The sequence below is a fragment of the Eupeodes corollae genome, chromosome 1, assembly GCF_945859685.1.
Source record: "Eupeodes corollae chromosome 1, idEupCoro1.1, whole genome shotgun sequence".
Taxonomy (NCBI): Eukaryota; Metazoa; Arthropoda; class Insecta; order Diptera; family Syrphidae; genus Eupeodes; species Eupeodes corollae.
In genome coordinates, this window is record NC_079147.1 from 137,370,993 (window position 1) to 137,393,511 (window position 22,519).

The 22,519-nt window shown below is 32.4% G+C and overlaps 1 non-coding gene across 1 annotated transcript; it reads right to left on the reverse strand.

The window, feature by feature from the left end:
• Positions 1-446: 446 nt before the first annotated feature.
• Positions 447-520, reverse strand: Trnat-agu (transfer RNA threonine (anticodon AGU)). Its single transcript has one exon. It is a non-coding gene; the product is annotated as a tRNA-Thr (tRNA).
• Between the last annotated feature and the right edge of the window lie 21,999 nt (positions 521-22,519).

The following is a 22,519-nucleotide window of genomic DNA, read 5'->3' on the forward strand; positions in this document are numbered from 1 at the left end:
GCGGGCGTGGCCTTAAATATCGCGCGATTTTACACTATTGAACAACTTTTTGTGGGTTAATATGAAGTGACTTTTCTACGCCGAAAAGTTTGAGATGATTGACGCTTTGAGGGACGTCCCAAATTTATTCGAGCCGTGGATATTATTTCTAAAACATAAAAGTGAACACCTATACCTTTAATACACCTACAGTAATTTTTTTGTTATAAAACTAAATTATAAACGTATGATTTCTTCTTAAAACACCCTTTATTATTAACCCTACAGAAAATACCTAAAACATTAATATTACAGATCAACAATTATGTTTGCATATTACACTAAACATGTATTCATCTTATTAGAATATTCGATGTTAAAACAAGAGGTTTACGTATAATATATACGAGTATTTCTATAAGTATTCGAAAATATTCAGAGAAATAAAAATTGAATTTGCCACTCTAAGGCCCCGGCGAGATTCGAACTCACGATCTCCTGTTTACTAGACAGGCGCTTTAACCAACTAAGCCACGGCGCCTTGGTCAATCCGGCAGGCTAAAATATTTAAAGTTATTAATGAAATTTAAGATAAAAAGCTTTTTATGCAGAGAACTTTCAGTTCATAAGAAAATAATTGTGTGTCAATAGTTGATGGCGTCTAATGTCATTTCCAAAAATACTCATTTACATCGTTGTATTTGTAAATTTGACATTGTATCCATAAATAGATATGAAAACCAACATCAAAACAATGCGGTAGCAAAATAGTAAGCTAAGTTAGTTTTGTTTTGACAGGTAAATCTTTTTTCAGTTATTGAATTTAGCTATTTTTAAACTTTTTACTTTTTTCGATTAAACATCAATTTTAAGCTAAAGTTTTGAAATTCATTAATTTACAATAATCGCCACGAAATTATTCAAAATTTCAAAATGTTGAATTAAAGATGCGTTTGAAGATTCATAAAATTAAGGGTGCGAACACATTTTATTTGTAGCATTATTATTTATAAAAAAAAAGTAATGAGTTGTATATATACGTTTTTGTCCTCAGTTACGAAAATGATGACTATATATGTATATGATTTATTCTTTTTTTCAATTACAATTGCTTTTGATGCTACTTAAAAGACCAAAATTGCAACTCAGAAACGTTCATATTCTTTTAATTTTAAAGCTCTACAAATTTTAAAATTTCAGCACTTGGAATTTTGTTGGTTAGGCAATCTTTGTTTTTTGAACGAGTCTATAAATCTTTCAAAATAAAACAATTTTATTCGTCCGAGGAGTAAATATTATATATAAGGATTATAGTATGCATGGTGACTAGTGCCAACATACTTGACATACAAACCCTTTTCACGGACAATGTTTGTACCAAAATGGTTAATGGTTATATTAAGTCACGAAAATCACCAAATTTTTAATTTCTGATTGTAATTTTATTTCGATTTTAAACCTTTCTCTTTAGTTTTGCTAATTATAGTGAATTGCTAAATCCCTTTTAATTAAAAACGGTCACCCGAACCTGTCCAAACAGTGACAGTGAAATAAACAAAGTTAAATGGACCTTTTTTTTATAAACACTCCCAATTGGTAGACTGGATCATTCCATCCACTGCTCTTATAAGATTAATTATGTGTATAGGTATAACTACACTTCCATGACGAAAGCATATACATATAAACATCCACCATCCGCGACAAGCTATTCAACTTGATCCCTCAACTATCATTATAGGTAAACCACACAAATGTCAAAAATCTGCGCAGCTTGAAGTTAAAAGTAGAAGTTCAAAATAAAGCTGAAAGATTAGGAGCATTTTGTGAAAGACTTTGAGATCAAAGAAATTCCATACTCGGATCATTTTCCAGTGGTTTAGTTTTTAGTTTAAGTTTTATTGACTTATAAAAATAATAATAAGTTCAAACATTCTTTGCTTATTTTAACAAACAAGTCTATTGTTTTGGCATAAAAGACGTCTACCAGACTGACATACTTTAAATTCTTATTTAAATTTTGATTATTAATTAACATAGACATACATATTTTTCTTTCTTGTTTCAAAAATTTTAGTTAACAATGCAATTTCGATATTTTAATGTTTTTCTAGTGAAATTAAAGAGTACTTCCCAGGCACATGATCCATTTAAAATTCTTAGCACTTCCTCTAATTCCAATGATTGAACTCCAAAATACTGCACTCGAAATTCCTTTAAAACGGTCTTCTCTTTCATAACGGTTGCATAAGGTACATATGATTGGTAACTCTGGTTGGTGTGGTATGAAATTGAGGTTGAATAATTCACCCCTTAATCGAAAGATTGTATTAATTCCGTAGAATGGTTAGCTAAAAAGCATGTTCTTTCATTTAAGTAGTGGTTGAATTGGCTATAATACAATCTGTACTGCGAATTCTGCGCTTCTTCCATGAATTTATGGTACATTCGGTTCCCTTTTTTCTTTAGCAATTCATCAAATTTTGGTTTTAGCGATTCCACTTGCTCTTCATCTGTAAATACCAGGATTACTCCATATTCGGATGCCAATTTCTCCAGTCTTGGACACATCCTCCTTCAATCGACAATAAGTGCATAAGTACTATTTTTGGTGTTCTCTGCTCATGCATTGGTAATACACGTACTATGAATGGAGCTTAAGAGTATCCAAACACATAGGCAGAACAATAGTTTCCAAATGACTGTACAGTCTGGGGAACACGTATTCTAAAAATTCTTGTAATAAAGTAACGTAGAAAATTCTCCACTGTTTCAAACGGTCGGTAACATAGCAGAATGGTTGTTGCGGTAGCACGAAATATCACTTGCTTTGATGTATGTGAAACACTTTTCTTATTTATGCAGCTGCCCCAAACAGAGCAGATAGCACGCTTTGCATCTGCTGGTTTGCCTTGAAGATGTTTTTTCATATTGGAATTCGATGAAATCAACACTCCCAGATATTTATACTCCTTGACGATTTCTATTTGCTGTCCGTTAAACGTCCACTTCTCCAGCCGTGAATATCTTCCTCCTCCACTTCTTAAGATCATCATTTTAGATTTAACCTGGTTGAAAGATAGATTTCAAATCTTACAACAACTTCCTAATCTGTTGATCATAAGCTCCATGCCTTCAACTGTCTATGCGAGGAAAACGATGTCATCTGCAAATAATATCCCCGGAATTTTCGTCTGACGGAACTCAATTCCACCTTTAACACAATCTGTGATATTATTTATGTATAAGATAAACAGAAGTGTGCTAAGAACGCACCCTTGCTTTACTCCTTATGTTGTTTCGAAATCTTCGGAAAGACATTTTCCATCCCAGATACGAGCAGTACTATTATGGTACAAAGCTTTCGATCAATTTATCATTTTTGACGATATCCCTAGCATATATAATTTATAGAAGAGTGCTTCTCGTGGTATGGAGTCAAAGGCTGCTCAAAAGTCGACAAAGAAAGCATAAAGATTTGTATTCCTATTTTTCTAAATCTCTGATTAGCTTAACAACGAAAATATTTGGTTTTTGAATTTCGGTGTACAGTTTGAAAAAACTCAAACGATATTCCGTCTTCACCTAGTGCTTTTTTATTTTTGGATTTGTAAATAACCTCTTCTATCTCAAGCAGTGATATTGGCGAGTCCAACTGTACATCCAATGCTGCATGAAGTGAGTTTTGAGCTGTTCTGCAGTAAAATTTCTTTTTCCTACAACCACTTTAGCTGCTTTCCAAAACTCTGTTGGCATTTGGCTTCGTTAATAATATCTATGTTTTTTAGATCATATGCTTTTGTCATAGGTTTTTAAATGTTTATTTGCTGCTGCTTAGTTTCCTTGTATTAAGCTGTTATTCATTTTCCGAAACAGTCGTAAAAATGCAAAGGAAATATCTCTTACTTTTCTGCATTCATCATCAAACCACTTTTGCTTAATTTGTTTGGTTCTGTAAGCCAGATTGTTGAACTTTGGGCCAGCGGTTTTTATCATTTCAGTTAGTTTTTCGACTTTGATATTTGTTATACACCCATTCGAAGCACTTAGAAGCTCGATTCCGTTGTTTAAATTTCGTTGAAAAATCGCACCATGACTATGCCTCCATAATAATTTTGGAATTAGTTCAAGTTGTTTAATGTCAGCTTTTTCTCTGCAGCCAGAAAACTTAAACAGTACTTGTAAGGCCATATGATCGGAAAAGGATTATGCTAGCATATGCGCGCATAAGTAAACGTTTGAATACAAAGAATCTCAATACGAGTGAAAATAATGGAGTCTAGCTTCGTTTCGTTCAATTTTTCTCAGTTTCTATAACTTAATCAAACTTAAGCAAGAGGGATCCCAGTAGCTCGACGCATAAGTAAAATCAGACATGTAGATACGTGAGCAAAATTGCATTATTGCTATGCAGTAATTTCACAAACTTAAGTGAATTTGCGTTGGGTTTTTGACTTATGTTTGCTGATGCCTATTATAGTTGGGCCTTCAACGTTGAAAGCTTGGAAGTTGTCTGGTAGACGGGAACATGTCAATGTTTTGCAGCATGACTTCCAAATCCAATTCGTTGTGTCAAAAACAGCAAGGTATAATCACAAGGAAACAACCGCTGTACTTGATGCGGATGTTTCCTTGTGATTATACCTTGCTGTTTTTGACACAACGAATTGGATTTGGAAGTCATGTTTTTTCAACAGAATAGTGCCACAAGCCACACAGCACCCCTCATAGTATAAATTGAATATTAAGTTCGTTGAGTGCCCCATCAATCGTTCAATTTAACGCCTCTAGACGAGGCCTACGTTATGTCATTGAGCTTAGGGCCAACATGTTTGTGTCTTATTTCTAAAAACAAAGTTGACAAGGCCTTATTGGAAAACTCATTACTTTTAGCGTGTACAAACACATTTTATAAGCCCAACAGCTTTTGTTCCATAAAGAACAGATGGAAATATATGAAATTTGTTTAGCATTTTTTAGGAAACATCGGTAAATCGAAATGTTTAAAATTTAGTTTGTTTTTAAATATTTCTAATTTAAGCCAAACCACATAACAGATTTAAAAATACATGTCTACTTATTTTTAGGAAGCACAGGCGCCCAGATATCATGTTGTTTTCGTATCATTTATAAATTGTTTTTATGTCTTTATGCTGAGAATTAAATCTGAATAAAAAATTTGAAATCCTTAGCGCGATCCAATTATGTGTTGCTCTGGCTTGGGCATCCACCAGCTTCAGCGGTCATACCATACGACAAACAAACGATTTTAAAAGCTAAAAGTTTATACCTCCTTGCATGGACCAAAACAAGCTACTAAATAAGCCGTAAGGATTCCGGTCATGTTTTAGCTGTCCTGTAAATTAGCAAGAAACAAGTTTATCTTGCAGGTAGAACCTTCACAGTTTGGTTTAAAACATGCGGATAGGTATGCAATGCACAAACGTGTCATGTTTTGGCCTTTCACATACATAACACTGAGAGACTGACTGAGGAATTTAGTATTTTCCCTTAACGCGCGCTGCTTGATGCTCCTTTTTTCTTCTAAGGATTGAACCAAAGACATGGTGGTGTTTTTCTTTAAGCGGTTTTCCAACTGAGATTACCTACCTATCTTTCATCCTCATCGGATACTGCCCCAGAACCTATTTGGCGCTTCTTGCGTATGACGAAGGTGTTCTTTCGTATATGTTCTCATGAGGCTAGGCTAGGTTGTATATGTTATGCTTATAGCTTCATAGATACATAACACATTTATCTATCATAATTGGAAGAGCTCTCTAAATTCTGTCAATACCACAGCTTAACACAATCTGTATATAGAGGTATACACACAACCTATATAACGTTGGGCTTTAAAGAAGCGACAGAGCTCAGAGGGCTGTCTTGAAAATACCACCCGTTGAGTATACACGTAATTGTTTGGAGCACACTGTCATGCCATGACGATGAAAGGAGTTAACGCGTTATCAGCATAACATTTGTGTAGCCATATATATACATATGTATATGGACCGATTATTTTAATATGCGACAAAAGACTTGAACGCATTAAATGTAAGACGGATATGATATATTTTCATAAAGAGTCAAAAATTCCAATTTGTTTAATTTCAATTTGAAATTTAAAACAATATCACTATCTAACTCATAAACTTAACTTAAGTATAATGAACTTGGTTTAAGTTTAAAAGGACTCCAGGATATACCGAGAACACTGCATATATCTTTTTTATCGCATAAGATTTAAAACGATGTGCAGTAGTCCGTTTTTTATATTTCTATAAGTTGATACAAATAGTTAAAAATTTGCGAAATTAAAATCATAACTAATTTAAGCTTAATAAAATAAAATAAAGAGGCTATCTTAAGAAAATATCAGGAATAATTTATGTTTAATTTGTTTTCATGTTTTTCATTTTGTAAATTGAAGTTGAATTAAATAAGAAGTGAAGGAAAGGGGTTTGTTCGTAGATTATAGTCTAACTATGTAGATTTTAGCGTGCGAAAGATGGCGCTATATTCATTGACACTAACTTTTTGCAAAATAACAAACAAATACAAAAGCTAACGTATATTAACGTATTATCAAACAACTAAGTCGAGTCATGTTAAAAACAGCATAACTATATTTTTATTTCGTTGTACAATTGGTAACGTTAAGGACCAGAATGAGATGCAAAATTTTAATTTTTCTTGATACGGAGTCACAACACATTTTTTTCAGAATGCTCAAAAATGTAAAATATGCATTCACAAAAACATTATGTAAAAAATGAGTTGTTTGCTAAATGGAAAACAACAAAAGTAATTTAATTACATTAGCGAACATTAGTTGAAATAAATTAAAAACAAAATTTTGCCAAGCCTTAGAGTTCGTCGTTTAAAATAACATTACCCGTGTTTTGTTGGAAAATCTGTCAATCCGCAGTATGAATAATTACTACCGATAAAAGTTAGAGTAGAATCTTACTACGGATGGGTTTTTGACATTTATACGAGTCTTGAATAGATCTTATGTGATTTCGTTCTCAAATATTGGTACGATTGATATTGCATTTGTATTTCGGTGGCTGTGTTCGTTGAGTAGTGGTGCATTTGGAATCATTTGTTTTTCACTGGGGAAAAAAATCAATCTGTTACCGTTGATATTATTTAGTTTTGTTAATGAAAGTGGATTAACTGGCCTTATTTTGCAATAGAAAACAGGAGAAAACATAATTAAGTTTAGGTGTGGAAAAATTCATTGAATATTTTGGTAGTCAATATGACTATTTGGTAAACTACGGTTGTCATATTGACCATTAGTCAATACGACAACTGCGGTAGTCAATATGACAATATTTTTAGAAAACCGAAATCTAATTCGGTCGATAGTCAATTTTGGGTAGTCAATATGGCAACCAAATAGTCATATTGACTACCGAAGTTGTTTTATTGACTATTCTTGTTTTCATATTGACTACCCAAAATTGACAATCGAAAATTGTTCTATTGACTATCGACGAATGTTAATATGACAACTTTTTTTTCTGTGCTCCAAAGGTCTATCTCAGTTTAGATTAAATAAATCTTTTTGATGTTTTCGCAAGACAAGAAGATTTATAAATAATTAAGTTTGACAGCACTTTCTAAAATGCAAATGGTGTTTCGATATTTCTTATGAAGTGCAAGTGAGATAATTTGATTTGTGTTAAACAACGAAGAACTGATTAGTTCAGCACAACATAAACATATGCTAGCTACTCCATGTGCAATTTTTTTGTATCTGATTAAAACAAAACTATATTTTTTGTACACAAACATGCAAATAAACAGACCATAATGCATTATCTGTAAAACCAACTCCTCCACACAGGTTTTTCTTCACAAATTTGGACTCAATTCCGGTCGGGGAATCAAGCTCATTTGAACTCGAGGTAGGTATATAAAGAATCGAGGCGAGCCTTAAGCTCGCTTCAGCACTACATGTTAATTTAGAAGTCAACGAACAAACCCCTTCTTGAAGTTTTTTATTTTATGTCAAATTGTTTGGTTAAAACTATTTAACTATTAAAAATCAGCTTCCTGATTTCACCCTTTGTCTGATTTTCGCTATTTTTCTTGGAAGTTTTTGATAAATTATTCTGCAAATATTCAATTGTATCAACTTTCAAATATAAGAACTGGACTCCTGCGGATCGGTTTTTTTGGCTATTTCTCACTGTACTATATATGGAATAACAAAAAACACTGTCATTATAATGTTTTGTATTTTATACATTGCTCTTCGAACACATCTTTCCAAACTCAATTAAGTATCAAACATACCTACACGTCTAGATATGTACAGTGATTACTGTGGTACTGCGGATGTTGAATTTGTTATCTATAAACTTTCTACTGTACTTTACCGACGACTTTTCAAAAAAACACTCCTTATTTCTTGAAGAAAAAAGAGGCTGGGATGCGACCCACACTGATAACTTCCCATCCCGACTGTCGATTTGTCTTGCTTAAAAGTTTGTCTATATGTACTCGTATCAATTTTTACCAAAATTTGAGTACTATTTTTTGTAGATTTTATTTTTTATAAAAAAACGGACTGTTGCATTCTTATATAAAAATGACTGAATATCGGAAACAATATTTTCTGTGAAATAAAAAAAGTTTGAAGCCAATATTTAAAATTTTTGAAGAGATATTTGAGTCTAAAATCAATCAACATTTTTTTTAGGTTTTTATTTTTTTGTAAAAAAAACTATCAATTCGATTTTTCTCAAAATTTGTCCTAATGTTGAAAACAATATTCCTTATAAGAAACAATTAGTTAGAAGCTATTATCTCAAAGTTTTTAAAAGATATTTGAGTCGAAAATCATTTTTTACCAACTTTTGTTATTTTTTTTTTGGTTTTTAATTTTTTATAAAAAAAACTGTCAATTTGATTTTTTTGAAACTTTAACTGAATGTTGACAAGAAGATTTTTTGAAATATAAAAGTAAATTAAAGCCAATATCTCAAAGTTTTAAAAAGATATTTGAGTCGAAATTTACTGAATATCGGAAACAATATTTTCTGTGAAATAAAAAAAGTTTGAAGCCAATATTTAAAATTTTCGAAGAGATATTTGAGTCGGAAATCAATCAACATTTTTTAAGGTTTTTTATTTTTTGTAAAAAAAACTGTCTATTCGATTTTTCTCAACATTTTTCAAAATGTTGAAAACAATATTTCTTATAAGATAAAATAAGATTGAAGCCCAAATTTCAAGTTTTTAAAAAGATATTTGAATCGATTTTCAATTTTTCCGAACTTTAAGTAATGGTTTTTTTAGATTTTTATTTTTTATAAAAAAAAAACTGCCAATTAGATTTTTCTAAAAATTTTATCAGGTGTCAAAAACATTATTCTTCGTTGCACAAAATTGTTCTAGAGATGAAATCATATTTCAGTCGTAAAATCTTAGAGGTGACAAATTTTTTTTTTCAGTTTTATTGATTTATAAAAAAAAACCGTTATATTGATTTTTTTCAAAAAATATACTTGTTTGGTATCACGTTACAATATATAATATAAAATTTAATTCAAGTCTCTAACGTTTTTGGTTCGTAAGATATTTAGGGTTAACCTAAATTTTCACCTTTTTTTCCAACTGCTATGGTAAAAAAACCACCCACGCAATTTTGTTGAGAGCCCTTTCTGCATCTTTCTGCCTTATTATCTGTATAACAAAATTTATTTGAAGTCGATATCTCTTCTGGTTCTTGAGCTATGGAGGACGAAAAAAACGTCGCGAACGTACGGACGTACAAACGTACATACGTACACACGCACGCACAGACATCTTTCTAAAAATCTTTTATTTCGACTCTAGGGACATTGAAACGTAGAGAAATGTCAAAATTTTCAATTTGGCAAATCGGACCCATTACAATAACTAAAAGATAATGTATTGACCAATGAATGTATACTTATGTGTATAGGAAAAATTAGGTTTTCCTTCGGCTTTTTTGGTCACTTTGAGATCCGCAGAATGACCTTTGTCTATTGAATGGGCCGCCAAGGTCATTCTCCGGATTTCGATGGTGTTAAAGTTCTTCAAACGGAAAAACATACTTCTAAGCGATATACACTCGAAACGCTCCATATCCTGAACAACAAAAGCAATATGAATCGCAAGCAAGACACACAGAGTATATCATCTGTATATTGCTCACTTGTTTCCTCAAGAGCTTTCTCTTTGTTTTTTGTAGTTATAGACTGAACTTCTTAATTAGAAGTGTTTTTTTTTACACTGTTTTAAAATTTAATTGTTAAATTGTAAGTTTTTTCTTATTCTTGTTGTCCACAATATTGTACTATGTGTTTTATATTTCATGTTTAATAAAGTTCCCCTGAGGAAGGCAGCAACCCCTGCCGAAACGTCGGAAAAGTTAATGTAACAACCTTGTTTCATTGCAACGATCAAAGTGACCAAAAAAGCCGAAGGAAAACCTAATTTTTCCTATACACATAACCATTACAATAACTTCCTATGGGAAGTTAATAATTTCAAAGTTTTTGTTTAAACTATAAAACTGGTGTAAAACCAATTTGTATATACTAATTGATAAATTCAACCAGTTGACATCCTATCTGATCGTCGCAATAAAGAATCTTGCCATGAGCTACGAACTGCGAACTGTATGGATGTTCGCATATTTTGAATTTTTGTTCACATAAGCTTTTATTTTTATTCGCAGACAGCGACGAATTGTCAATTTGGCCCAGGGACGTGTATTCAGAGAAAATTTATTTTCAACACATCCGTTTGCTTATGGTGCGTATGGCAGCAATGCTAATTCTACCGTTTTTTTTCAAATTCGCTTAAGAATCCTGACAACTTAACCTGCCGGAAGATGCACCACTTTCTAGAAAAACAAACAAAAACCTATTTGTTTTAATTGGGGATGAAGGCTTTGCATTAAAGTCAACAATTCTTCGGCCTTATGCGGGCCATAAACTCTCGGTAAAAGAAAGTATTTTCAATTACAGATAAGGTTATTTAAAATATATATTGTTCCTAGACTCGACGTCCAAATTAATTTTTTAATTTTATGTAGGTTGTCGAGGGCGAGAAGAGTTGTTGAGAACGCTTTAACCTCATACTAGGTTAAAACAGAATCGGCAATCAATGTTTTTCTTGTGTGTTGCATTTTGCACAATCTATTACGCATGGACATCCTTGAAAGCGAAACCTCACGTGAAACAACAAATTCCGCAGCAACACAAGTCGATAGGGACGAATCATCAGTTTCGGCTTCCAGTGGATACGATGTGCGAAGCTAATTTGCAGATTGGTGTGTAAATGAAGGGGATCTAGACTTTCAGTACAAAATGATATGAACTCAATTTTTGATATGTATATGGAAATATATTTATTATATTTTAAGATATTTTAATTAAAAAATAAACAAAATAATTCAAGAATTCTAGGAACTTTTATTCAGTCGTTTTATTTACATTGTATTTTATATCATAAATCTTTAGCTGAACTTAAACAATACAGAATAAGAACAAAAAAAAAATACATTTACATTTCATATCACAAAAACTTAATCTAACCATAAATAACATAAAATAATAAAAATACACAAAAAAAATAGCACACAAATCATTATTCATCCTCAAATTCAATTTGATGGAATAGTTGCAGGCAGTAGCGTAGCGTGGGGAGGGCAGGGGGGGTAACCTGAAATAATTTGCGGTAAACAAAATTTCGTATGCGGTGGCATCCAATCGACCTGTACCTATACCACCACAAACTTCATTTAACATAAGCATTAGACTGAAAATCTACGATGGTAAATCTTTTGCGAATTACGATCCACCCATCACACATTCAGATAAACAACAAAATCTTAAATAACAATTGCTTCACGATTAGCGGTTGTTGCGACCGAAAATCTCAAAGAAAATTTCTGAATAAGCAACGCAGCAAAACAATCCCTCATTAAATTATTCTTTGACAAGCAGAACACATATCTTTTGGGATGGGTGGTGAGGAGTCGACTCGTCAGCTACTAATTTTCACACAATCTAACTCCGATTCAGATCATAGCTATGCTTCTAAAGCATTGAAAGAGAATTTAACCCACAGGGATTTAGATGACATTGGAAGATAGCCGGCCAGACAGTATTGCACCAAAAATTAGAACTCTTCTTGTTCAACGAGGACCAGAAGTTGTGAAGCATCTTCAAAGTAACTTTGCTGCTGTATCTACAGTTTCAGGTACATCTAGGCGGTTAACGAAAGATTGGTTTTACCGAACACTAACAAATGGCGAAAAAGTATTAAGGAGCTGGTTAGCTTATTCTCCTTCTAAAATGTCAATTTTTTGTTATTGTTGCTCCTTATTTGAAGATAAGACCAGAGAGGGACAATCAATGTTCTGTTCAGCCAATGGATTCAATAACTGGAAAAAACTTAATCCCAAAGTACAGAACCATGAGTCAGGTCCAAAACATAACATAAATGTTTTTTTTTTTTTAAATGGAAAGAATTGGAAGTAAGACTTTAGAAGGATCAAACCATTGATAAAACTGAGAAAAAACTCTTGGCTAGTAAATCAAAAAAATGGCAAGAAATTCTTGTTAGAATGGTTGACATCATTAAATTTATAGCAAAACAAACTTTAGCTTTTCGTAGCCATAGAGAAGACACTACAAGCTCTAACAGAGGCAACTTCTTAGAGCTAGTACATCTCATCTTAAAGTATGACCCAGTCCTTCGTGAGCATCTTGTAAGAATAAAAATGAGTGAAAAAATATCAACAAGTTACATGTCGCCACAAATTCAAAATGAATTTAGAAACATTTTAGGAGAAGAAGTGCGACATCAAATTATTTCTGAAGTGAAAAAAGCGAAATACTATTCAATAATAAGCACTCCTGATATTTCCCACAAAGACCAGACCAGTCAAGTGTTGCGGTATATAAAAATTGAAGATCATCATATAAAAGTGGTGGAATCCTTTGTTGATTTCATTGAAACGAAAGATAAAACTGTTCAGGGCATTGCCGAGATGATCCTTTGTAAACTAAAAAACGACGGCCTCGATATAATGGATTGCAGGAATGCAGGGGTCAAGCTTACGACAATGCTGCGGTTATGGCCGGAAAAAACACCGGAGCCCAAAAAAGAATTCAAGACATAAACCCGCGAAAACTCAGTTCGTTCCATCCTCAAATCACTCTTTAGATCTTGTTTGCCTGCACGCTGCTGCAACTGAGTCCGACTCAATTACTTTTTTCGGAACATTAGAACGATGCTATGTGTTTTTTGCAATGTCAACTCATCGTTGGGACGTCCTGATTGCGACTACTGGTAAATCGTTGAAAAGGATTCAAGAAACAAGATGGAGTGGATGGATACTCTTAAACTCAAGGAATTTGTGTGGAGCTTAGGTATTTCCTTGGATCCTCCCAGAAGGTAAAAAAGAAAGTACATTTTTGGTGACGGAAGCACAGATGTTGGTCTGTCTCATGACGAAAAGTCGAGAAGAAACTTGTTTTCTTCCTTAGATAAAATCATCGTCGAAATCAAAGAGAGATTTAACCAATTGCAAAGTTTGGCCAAAAAATTCGACTTTCTTTCAGCTTCCAAGCTACTGGCTGAAAATTTTGATTACGATTCGGAACTTGCATTCAATGAGCATGATTTATCTCCCGATGATTTCAAAATAGAACGTGGTCGATTAAGAGCCTTTGCATATTCCTTGGAAAGACTACTTAACGATCTTAAAAGAACAAACAAAATATTAAATTTCATAGTACAGTCGAAGTCAGAAACAAGTTTGCTCTAAGGTTAAGTAACCTAGGAGTTCTAGCCATAGAAATGCAAAAAACTGATGCGATTGACACCGAAATAATAATAAAAGAATTTGTGTGTAAAAAACAAAGAAGACAAATAATTTAAACATTTTCTATGTTTTATAAATTATTAAATATGGGCAACGTTAAGTCAATGTCAGTTGATTTACTTGCCACATGTAATTTAAAAAATCAAATTTGCTTAATTAAAAAAATCAAAACAAATGTTCATTAAAAATAAAAATATACGAAACTTTCCTTATTAAAATGAATACAAAAATGAAATTTTTGATTTATATGTACTAGTATTAACCAAAATGAAGTGATTTAAAAAATTAAATATAATTTCTTAATCTTAATTTTAATTTATTTTTTGAGTTTTATTTTGTAGTGAGTATGCAATTTATAACATTAACCAAATTTGAATGTTAGGTTCCTTAAAATGTGGTTACTTTCAATATGGTTATAATCGATATACATCACCTACAAATAAATGGATACTCTGTAAGAATAGTTTATTATGGAAGAAATGGTAGTGTTCACCAACTTTGACAAAAAAAATTTGGGGCGGCGAAATTTGATCTGCCCCGGGCGGCAAAAACCCACGCTACGCCACTGGTTGCAGGGTCCGGATCTCCAGAGGGAACTGTTTTTTGCGGCTCCAGGTACTTGCACGTTGCGCAAGAGCTCCAGCGGGTGAGACTCGGGTTCGTTCATCTCACTCGACGCCGGCAAAAATTTGTCTGCGCCCAATTCAGACTTTTTTAGTTGTATTTGGTCTTCGGAATTACCCGGTCGCTTATAAGATTGATCTATTCAAGACAATGGAAATATTCTGCCACCCTTCTTCCTTCTTGTAGGGGGCCGAATATGAGCGTTCGGCTTTATTGTAGGGTGCTGGATTGGCTTCAACTTCTAAAATTAATCGTTCGTCAAATTCCTAGAATCAATATTCATAATATTTAAGCATTTTATTTATAATTACCTTTTCTCCATGTTTTCCTCAGCCATGACCTTTCGCACAAAAATCAAAACAAAAGTGGTATAACTTTGAGGTTAAGTTGCGCGCGAATAGAGTTTGACAGTTCGTAGCAGCCACACTGCAATTCGTTACTACCAAATTGTTTTTACAAAACGGTCTTGTTTTAGAGAACGAAATGCAAATTTTATTATCCTAACATAAGTATCAATTGGGTTTCTTATAATTTAAATGTGTTTTTAAATGTGTAAAATCACGTTTGTTCGTCTATTCATTCATTGGCTGTTCGCTCTCATGGCAAGACCATTAAATCACGTTTGTTCACTTAACTGAAAGTAAGGTGAGTTAAGTAAAGTTCTCATTTTGAACTGTATGACACTTAAAAATCTAACTAGTTGCCTTTGTCAAAAGTTACTATCGAAGAATGCAGTTGACTGCAAATGAAGTCTCTCATGTCATCTAAACCTTCCCAATGTTCGTTTCATAGCGCTTTTCGACGAGCATAACATATGTATTAAAAAAATTCAACATTGTCTCTATTTTAAAATTTACAGTACAGGTACACAGATACTTTAGAAACAAAAAGTAGCACCATGTAAATTCCCTACGCCAATTCCCTTACATTGAACAATTTAAATTAGCAGCTATAGGCAAGCATATTTATGATGAAGGTCGTAAAGGCTATCTTAAGAAAATATTACTATCTTAAGAAAATATCAGGAATAATTTATGTTTAATTTGTTTTCATGTTTTTCATTTTGTAAATTGAAGTTGAATTAAATAAGAAGTGAAGGAAAGGGGTTTGTTCGTAGATTATAGTCTAACTATGTAGATTTTAGCGTGCGAAAGATGGCGCTATATTCATTGACACTAACTTTTTGCAAAATAACAAACAAATACAAAAGCTAACGTATATTAACGTATTATCAAACAACTAAGTCGAGTCATGTTAAAAACAGCATAACTATATTTTTATTTCGTTGTACAATTGGTAACGTTAAGGACCAGAATGAGATGCAAAATTTTAATTTTTCTTGATACGGAGTCACAACACATTTTTTTCAGAATGCTCAAAAATGTAAAATATGCATTCACAAAAACATTATGTAAAAAATGAGTTGTTTGCTAAATGGAAAACAACAAAAGTAATTTAATTACATTAGCGAACATTAGTTGAAATAAATTAAAAACAAAATTTTGCCAAGCCTTAGAGTTCGTCGTTTAAAATAACATTACCCGTGTTTTGTTGGAAAATCTGTCAATCCGCAGTATGAATAATTACTACCGATAAAAGTTAGAGTAGAATCTTACTACGGATGGGTTTTTGACATTTATACGAGTCTTGAATAGATCTTATGTGATTTCGTTCTCAAATATTGGTACGATTGATATTGCATTTGTATTTCGGTGGCTGTGTTCGTTGAGTAGTGGTGCATTTGGAATCATTTGTTTTTCACTGGGGAAAAAAATCAATCTGTTACCGTTGATATTATTTAGTTTTGTTAATGAAAGTGGATTAACTGGCCTTATTTTGCAATAGAAAACAGGAGAAAACATAATTAAGTTTAGGTGTGGAAAAATTCATTGAATATTTTGGTAGTCAATATGACTATTTGGTAAACTACGGTTGTCATATTGACCATTAGTCAATACGACAACTGCGGTAGTCAATATGACAATATTTTTAGAAAACCGAAATCTAATTCGGTCGATAGTCAATTTTGGGTAGTCAATATGGCAACCAAATAGTCATATTGACTACCGAAGTTGTTTTATTGACTATTCTTGTTTTCATATTGACTACCCAAAATTGACAATCGAAAATTGTTCTATTGACTATCGACGAATGTTAATATGACAACTTTTTTTTCTGTGCTCCAAAGGTCTATCTCAGTTTAGATTAAATAAATCTTTTTGATGTTTTCGCAAGACAAGAAGATTTATAAATAATTAAGTTTGACAGCACTTTCTAAAATGCAAATGGTGTTTCGATATTTCTTATGAAGTGCAAGTGAGATAATTTGATTTGTGTTAAACAACGAAGAACTGATTAGTTCAGCACAACATAAACATATGCTAGCTACTCCATGTGCAATTTTTTTGTATCTGATTAAAACAAAACTATATTTTTTGTACACAAACATGCAAATAAACAGACCATAATGCATTATCTGTAAAACCAACTCCTCCACACAGGTTTTTCTTCACAAATTTGGACTCAATTCCGGTCGGGGAATCAAGCTCATTTGAACTCGAGGTAGGTATATAAAGAATCGAGGCGAGCCTTAAGCTCGCTTCAGCACTACATGTTAATTTAGAAGTCAACGAACAAACCCCTTCTTGAAGTTTTTTATTTTATGTCAAATTGTTTGGTTAAAACTATTTAACTATTAAAAATCAGCTTCCTGATTTCACCCTTTGTCTGATTTTCGCTATTTTTCTTGGAAGTTTTTGATAAATTATTCTGCAAATATTCAATTGTATCAACTTTCAAATATAAGAACTGGACTCCTGCGGATCGGTTTTTTTGGCTATTTCTCACTGTACTATATATGGAATAACAAAAAACACTGTCATTATAATGTTTTGTATTTTATACATTGCTCTTCGAACACATCTTTCCAAACTCAATTAAGTATCAAACATACCTACACGTCTAGATATGTACAGTGATTACTGTGGTACTGCGGATGTTGAATTTGTTATCTATAAACTTTCTACTGTACTTTACCGACGACTTTTCAAAAAAACACTCCTTATTTCTTGAAGAAAAAAGAGGCTGGGATGCGACCCACACTGATAACTTCCCATCCCGACTGTCGATTTGTCTTGCTTAAAAGTTTGTCTATATGTACTCGTATCAATTTTTACCAAAATTTGAGTACTATTTTTTGTAGATTTTATTTTTTATAAAAAAACGGACTGTTGCATTCTTATATAAAAATGACTGAATATCGGAAACAATATTTTCTGTGAAATAAAAAAAGTTTGAAGCCAATATTTAAAATTTTTGAAGAGATATTTGAGTCTAAAATCAATCAACATTTTTTTTAGGTTTTTATTTTTTTGTAAAAAAAACTATCAATTCGATTTTTCTCAAAATTTGTCCTAATGTTGAAAACAATATTCCTTATAAGAAACAATTAGTTAGAAGCTATTATCTCAAAGTTTTTAAAAGATATTTGAGTCGAAAATCATTTTTTACCAACTTTTGTTATTTTTTTTTTGGTTTTTAATTTTTTATAAAAAAAACTGTCAATTTGATTTTTTTGAAACTTTAACTGAATGATGACAAGAAGATTTTTTGAAATATAAAAGTAAATTAAAGCCAATATCTCAAAGTTTTAAAAAGATATTTGAGTCGAAATTTACTGAATATCGGAAACAATATTTTCTGTGAAATAAAAAAAGTTTGAAGCCAATATTTAAAATTTTCGAAGAGATATTTGAGTCGGAAATCAATCAACATTTTTTAAGGTTTTTTATTTTTTGTAAAAAAAACTGTCTATTCGATTTTTCTCAACATTTTTCAAAATGTTGAAAACAATATTTCTTATAAGATAAAATAAGATTGAAGCCCAAATTTCAAGTTTTTAAAAAGATATTTGAATCGATTTTCAATTTCTCCGAACTTTAAGTAATGGTTTTTTTAGATTTTTATTTTTTATAAAAAAAAAACTGCCAATTAGATTTTTCTAAAAATTTTATCAGGTGTCAAAAACATTATTCTTCGTTGCACAAAATTGTTCTAGAGATGAAATCATATTTCAGTCGTAAAATCTTAGAGGTGACAAATTTTTTTTTTCAGTTTTATTGATTTATAAAAAAAAACCGTTATATTGATTTTTTTCAAAAAATATACTTGTTTGGTATCACGTTACAATATATAATATAAAATTTAATTCAAGTCTCTAACGTTTTTGGTTCGTAAGATATTTAGGGTTAACCTAAATTTTCACCTTTTTTTCCAACTGCTATGGTAAAAAAACCACCCACGCAATTTTGTTGAGAGCCCTTTCTGCATCTTTCTGCCTTATTATCTGTATAACAAAATTTATTTGAAGTCGATATCTCTTCTGGTTCTTGAGCTATGGAGGACGAAAAAAACGTCGCGAACGTACGGACGTACAAACGTACATACGTACACACGCACGCACAGACATCTTTCTAAAAATCTTTTATTTCGACTCTAGGGACATTGAAACGTAGAGAAATGTCAAAATTTTCAATTTGGCAAATCGGACCCATTACAATAACTAAAAGATAATGTATTGACCAATGAATGTATACTTATGTGTATAGGAAAAATTAGGTTTTCCTTCGGCTTTTTTGGTCACTTTGAGATCCGCAGAATGACCTTTGTCTATTGAATGGGCCGCCAAGGTCATTCTCCGGATTTCGATGGTGTTAAAGTTCTTCAAACGGAAAAACATACTTCTAAGCGATATACACTCGAAACGCTCCATATCCTGAACAACAAAAGCAATATGAATCGCAAGCAAGACACACAGAGTATATCATCTGTATATTGCTCACTTGTTTCCTCAAGAGCTTTCTCTTTGTTTTTTGTAGTTATAGACTGAACTTCTTAATTAGAAGTGTTTTTTTTTACACTGTTTTAAAATTTAATTGTTAAATTGTAAGTTTTTTCTTATTCTTGTTGTCCACAATATTGTACTATGTGTTTTATATTTCATGTTTAATAAAGTTCCCCTGAGGAAGGCAGCAACCCCTGCCGAAACGTCGGAAAAGTTAATGTAACAACCTTGTTTCATTGCAACGATCAAAGTGACCAAAAAAGCCGAAGGAAAACCTAATTTTTCCTATACACATAACCATTACAATAACTTCCTATGGGAAGTTAATAATTTCAAAGTTTTTGTTTAAACTATAAAACTGGTGTAAAACCAATTTGTATATACTAATTGATAAATTCAACCAGTTGACATCCTATCTGATCGTCGCAATAAAGAATCTTGCCATGAGCTACGAACTGCGAACTGTATGGATGTTCGCATATTTTGAATTTTTGTTCACATAAGCTTTTATTTTTATTCGCAGACAGCGACGAATTGTCAATTTGGCCCAGGGACGTGTATTCAGAGAAAATTTATTTTCAACACATCCGTTTGCTTATGGTGCGTATGGCAGCAATGCTAATTCTACCGTTTTTTTTCAAATTCGCTTAAGAATCCTGACAACTTAACCTGCCGGAAGATGCACCACTTTCTAGAAAAACAAACAAAAACCTATTTGTTTTAATTGGGGATGAAGGCTTTGCATTAAAGTCAACAATTCTTCGGCCTTATGCGGGCCATAAACTCTCGGTAAAAGAAAGTATTTTCAATTACAGATAAGGTTATTTAAAATATATATTGTTCCTAGACTCGACGTCCAAATTAATTTTTTAATTTTATGTAGGTTGTCGAGGGCGAGAAGAGTTGTTGAGAACGCTTTAACCTCATACTAGGTTAAAACAGAATCGGCAATCAATGTTTTTCTTGTGTGTTGCATTTTGCACAATCTATTACGCATGGGCATCCTTGAAAGCGCAACCTCACGTGAAACAACAAATTCCGTAGCAACACAAGTCGATAGGGACGAATCATCAGTTTCGGCTTCCAGTGGATACGATGTGCGAAGCCAATTTGCAGATTGGTGTGTAAATGAAGGGGATCTAGACTTTCAATACAAAATGATATGAACTCGATTGTTGATATGTATAGGGAAATATATTTATTTTATTTTAAGATATTTTAATTAAAAAATAAAAAAAATAATTCAAGAGTTCTAGGAACTTTTATTCAGTCTTTTTGTTTACATTTCATTTCATTTCATTTTATAAATCTTTAGCTAAACTTAAACAATACAGAATAATAACAAAAAATAATACATTTACATTTCATATCACAAAAACTTAATCTAACCATAAATAACATAGAATAATAAAAATACACAAAAAAATAGCACACAAATCATTATTCATCCTCAAATTCAATTTGATGGAATAGTTGTAGCCAGTAGCAGTACCTACATGTAGGCGGTTAACTAAAGATTGGTTTAACCGCACACTAACAAATGGCGAAAAAGTATTAAGGAGCTGGTTAGCTTATTCTCCTTCTAAAATGTCAATTTTTTGTTATTGTTGCTGCTTATTTGAAGATAAGACCAGAGATTGACAATCAATGTTCTGTTCAACCAATGGAAAAAACTTAATCCCAAAGTACAGAACCATGAGTCAGGTCCAAAACATAACATAAATGTTTTTTTTTTAAATGGAAAGAATTGGAAGTAAGACTTTAGAAGGATCAAACCATTGATAAAACTGAGAAAAAACTCTTGGCTAATAAATCAAAAAAATGGCAAGAAATTCTTGTTAGAATGGTTGACATCATTAAATTTATAGCAAAACAAACTTTAGCTTTTCGTAGCCATAGAGAAGACACTACAAGCTCTAACAGAGGCAACTTCTTAGAGCTAGTACATCTCATCTTAAAGTATGACCCAGTCCTTCGTGAGCATCTTGTAAGAATAAAAATGAGTGAAAAAATATCAACAAGTTACATGTCGCCACAAATTCAAAATGAATTTAGAAACATTTTAGGAGAAGAAGTGCGACATCAAATTATTTCTGAAGTGAAAAAAGCGAAATACTATTCAATAATTTTTAATAGCACTCCTGATATTTCCCACAAAGACCAGACCTTTCAAGTGTTGCGGTATATAAAAATTGAAGATCATCATATAAAAGTGGTGGAGTCCTTTGTTGATTTCATTGAAACGAAAGATAAAACTGTTCAGGGCATTGCCGAGATGATCCTTTGTAAACTAAAAAACGACGGCCTCGATATAATGGATTGCAGGAATGCAGGGGTCAAGCTTACGACGATGCTGCTGTTATGGCCGGAAAAAACACCGCAGCCCAAAAAAGAATTCAAGACATAAACCCGAAAACCCAGTTCGTTCCATCCTCAAATCACTCTTCAAATCTTGTTTGCCTGCACGCTGCTGCAACTGAGTTCGACTCAATTACTTTTTTCGGAACATTGGAACGATGATATGTGTTTTTTGCAATGTCAACTCATCGTTGGGACGTCCTGATTGCGACTACTGGTAAATTGTTGAAAAGTATTCAAGAAACAAGATGGAGTGCAAGAGCTGATTCTGTGGAGACCACATACTCTTACTATGAGGATATTTTTAATTCTATAGAAAAGCTTACTGATACTGGCGAAAGCTTAAACACGAGAACAGATGCAGAAACTTTGCTTATAGCAATGCAATTCTTTTCTTTTCTCTGCTTTTTGGGCTTTTGGAAACCTGTTCTTCATGAAATAAGTAATTGTCAAATTTACCTTTATCAGTGTGCAGCTAAAATCAGTGCTCTACTGACTTTTCTTGAAGACACAAGAGAAAAATTAGTCAATGATGCTCTTGTTTATGCAAGGAATTTGTGTGGAGCTTAGGCATTTCCTTGGATCCTCCCAGAAGGAAAAACAGGAAGTACATTTTTGGTGACGGGAGCACAGATGTTGGTCTGTCTCATGACGAAGAGTCGAGAAGAAAATTGTTTTCTTCCTTATAGATAAAATCATCGTCGAAATCAAGGAGAGATTTAACCAATTGCAAAGTTTGGCCAAAAAATTCGACTTTCTTTCAGCTTCCAAGCTACTGTCTGAAAATTTTGATTACGATTCGGAACTTGCATTCAATGAGCATGATTTATCTC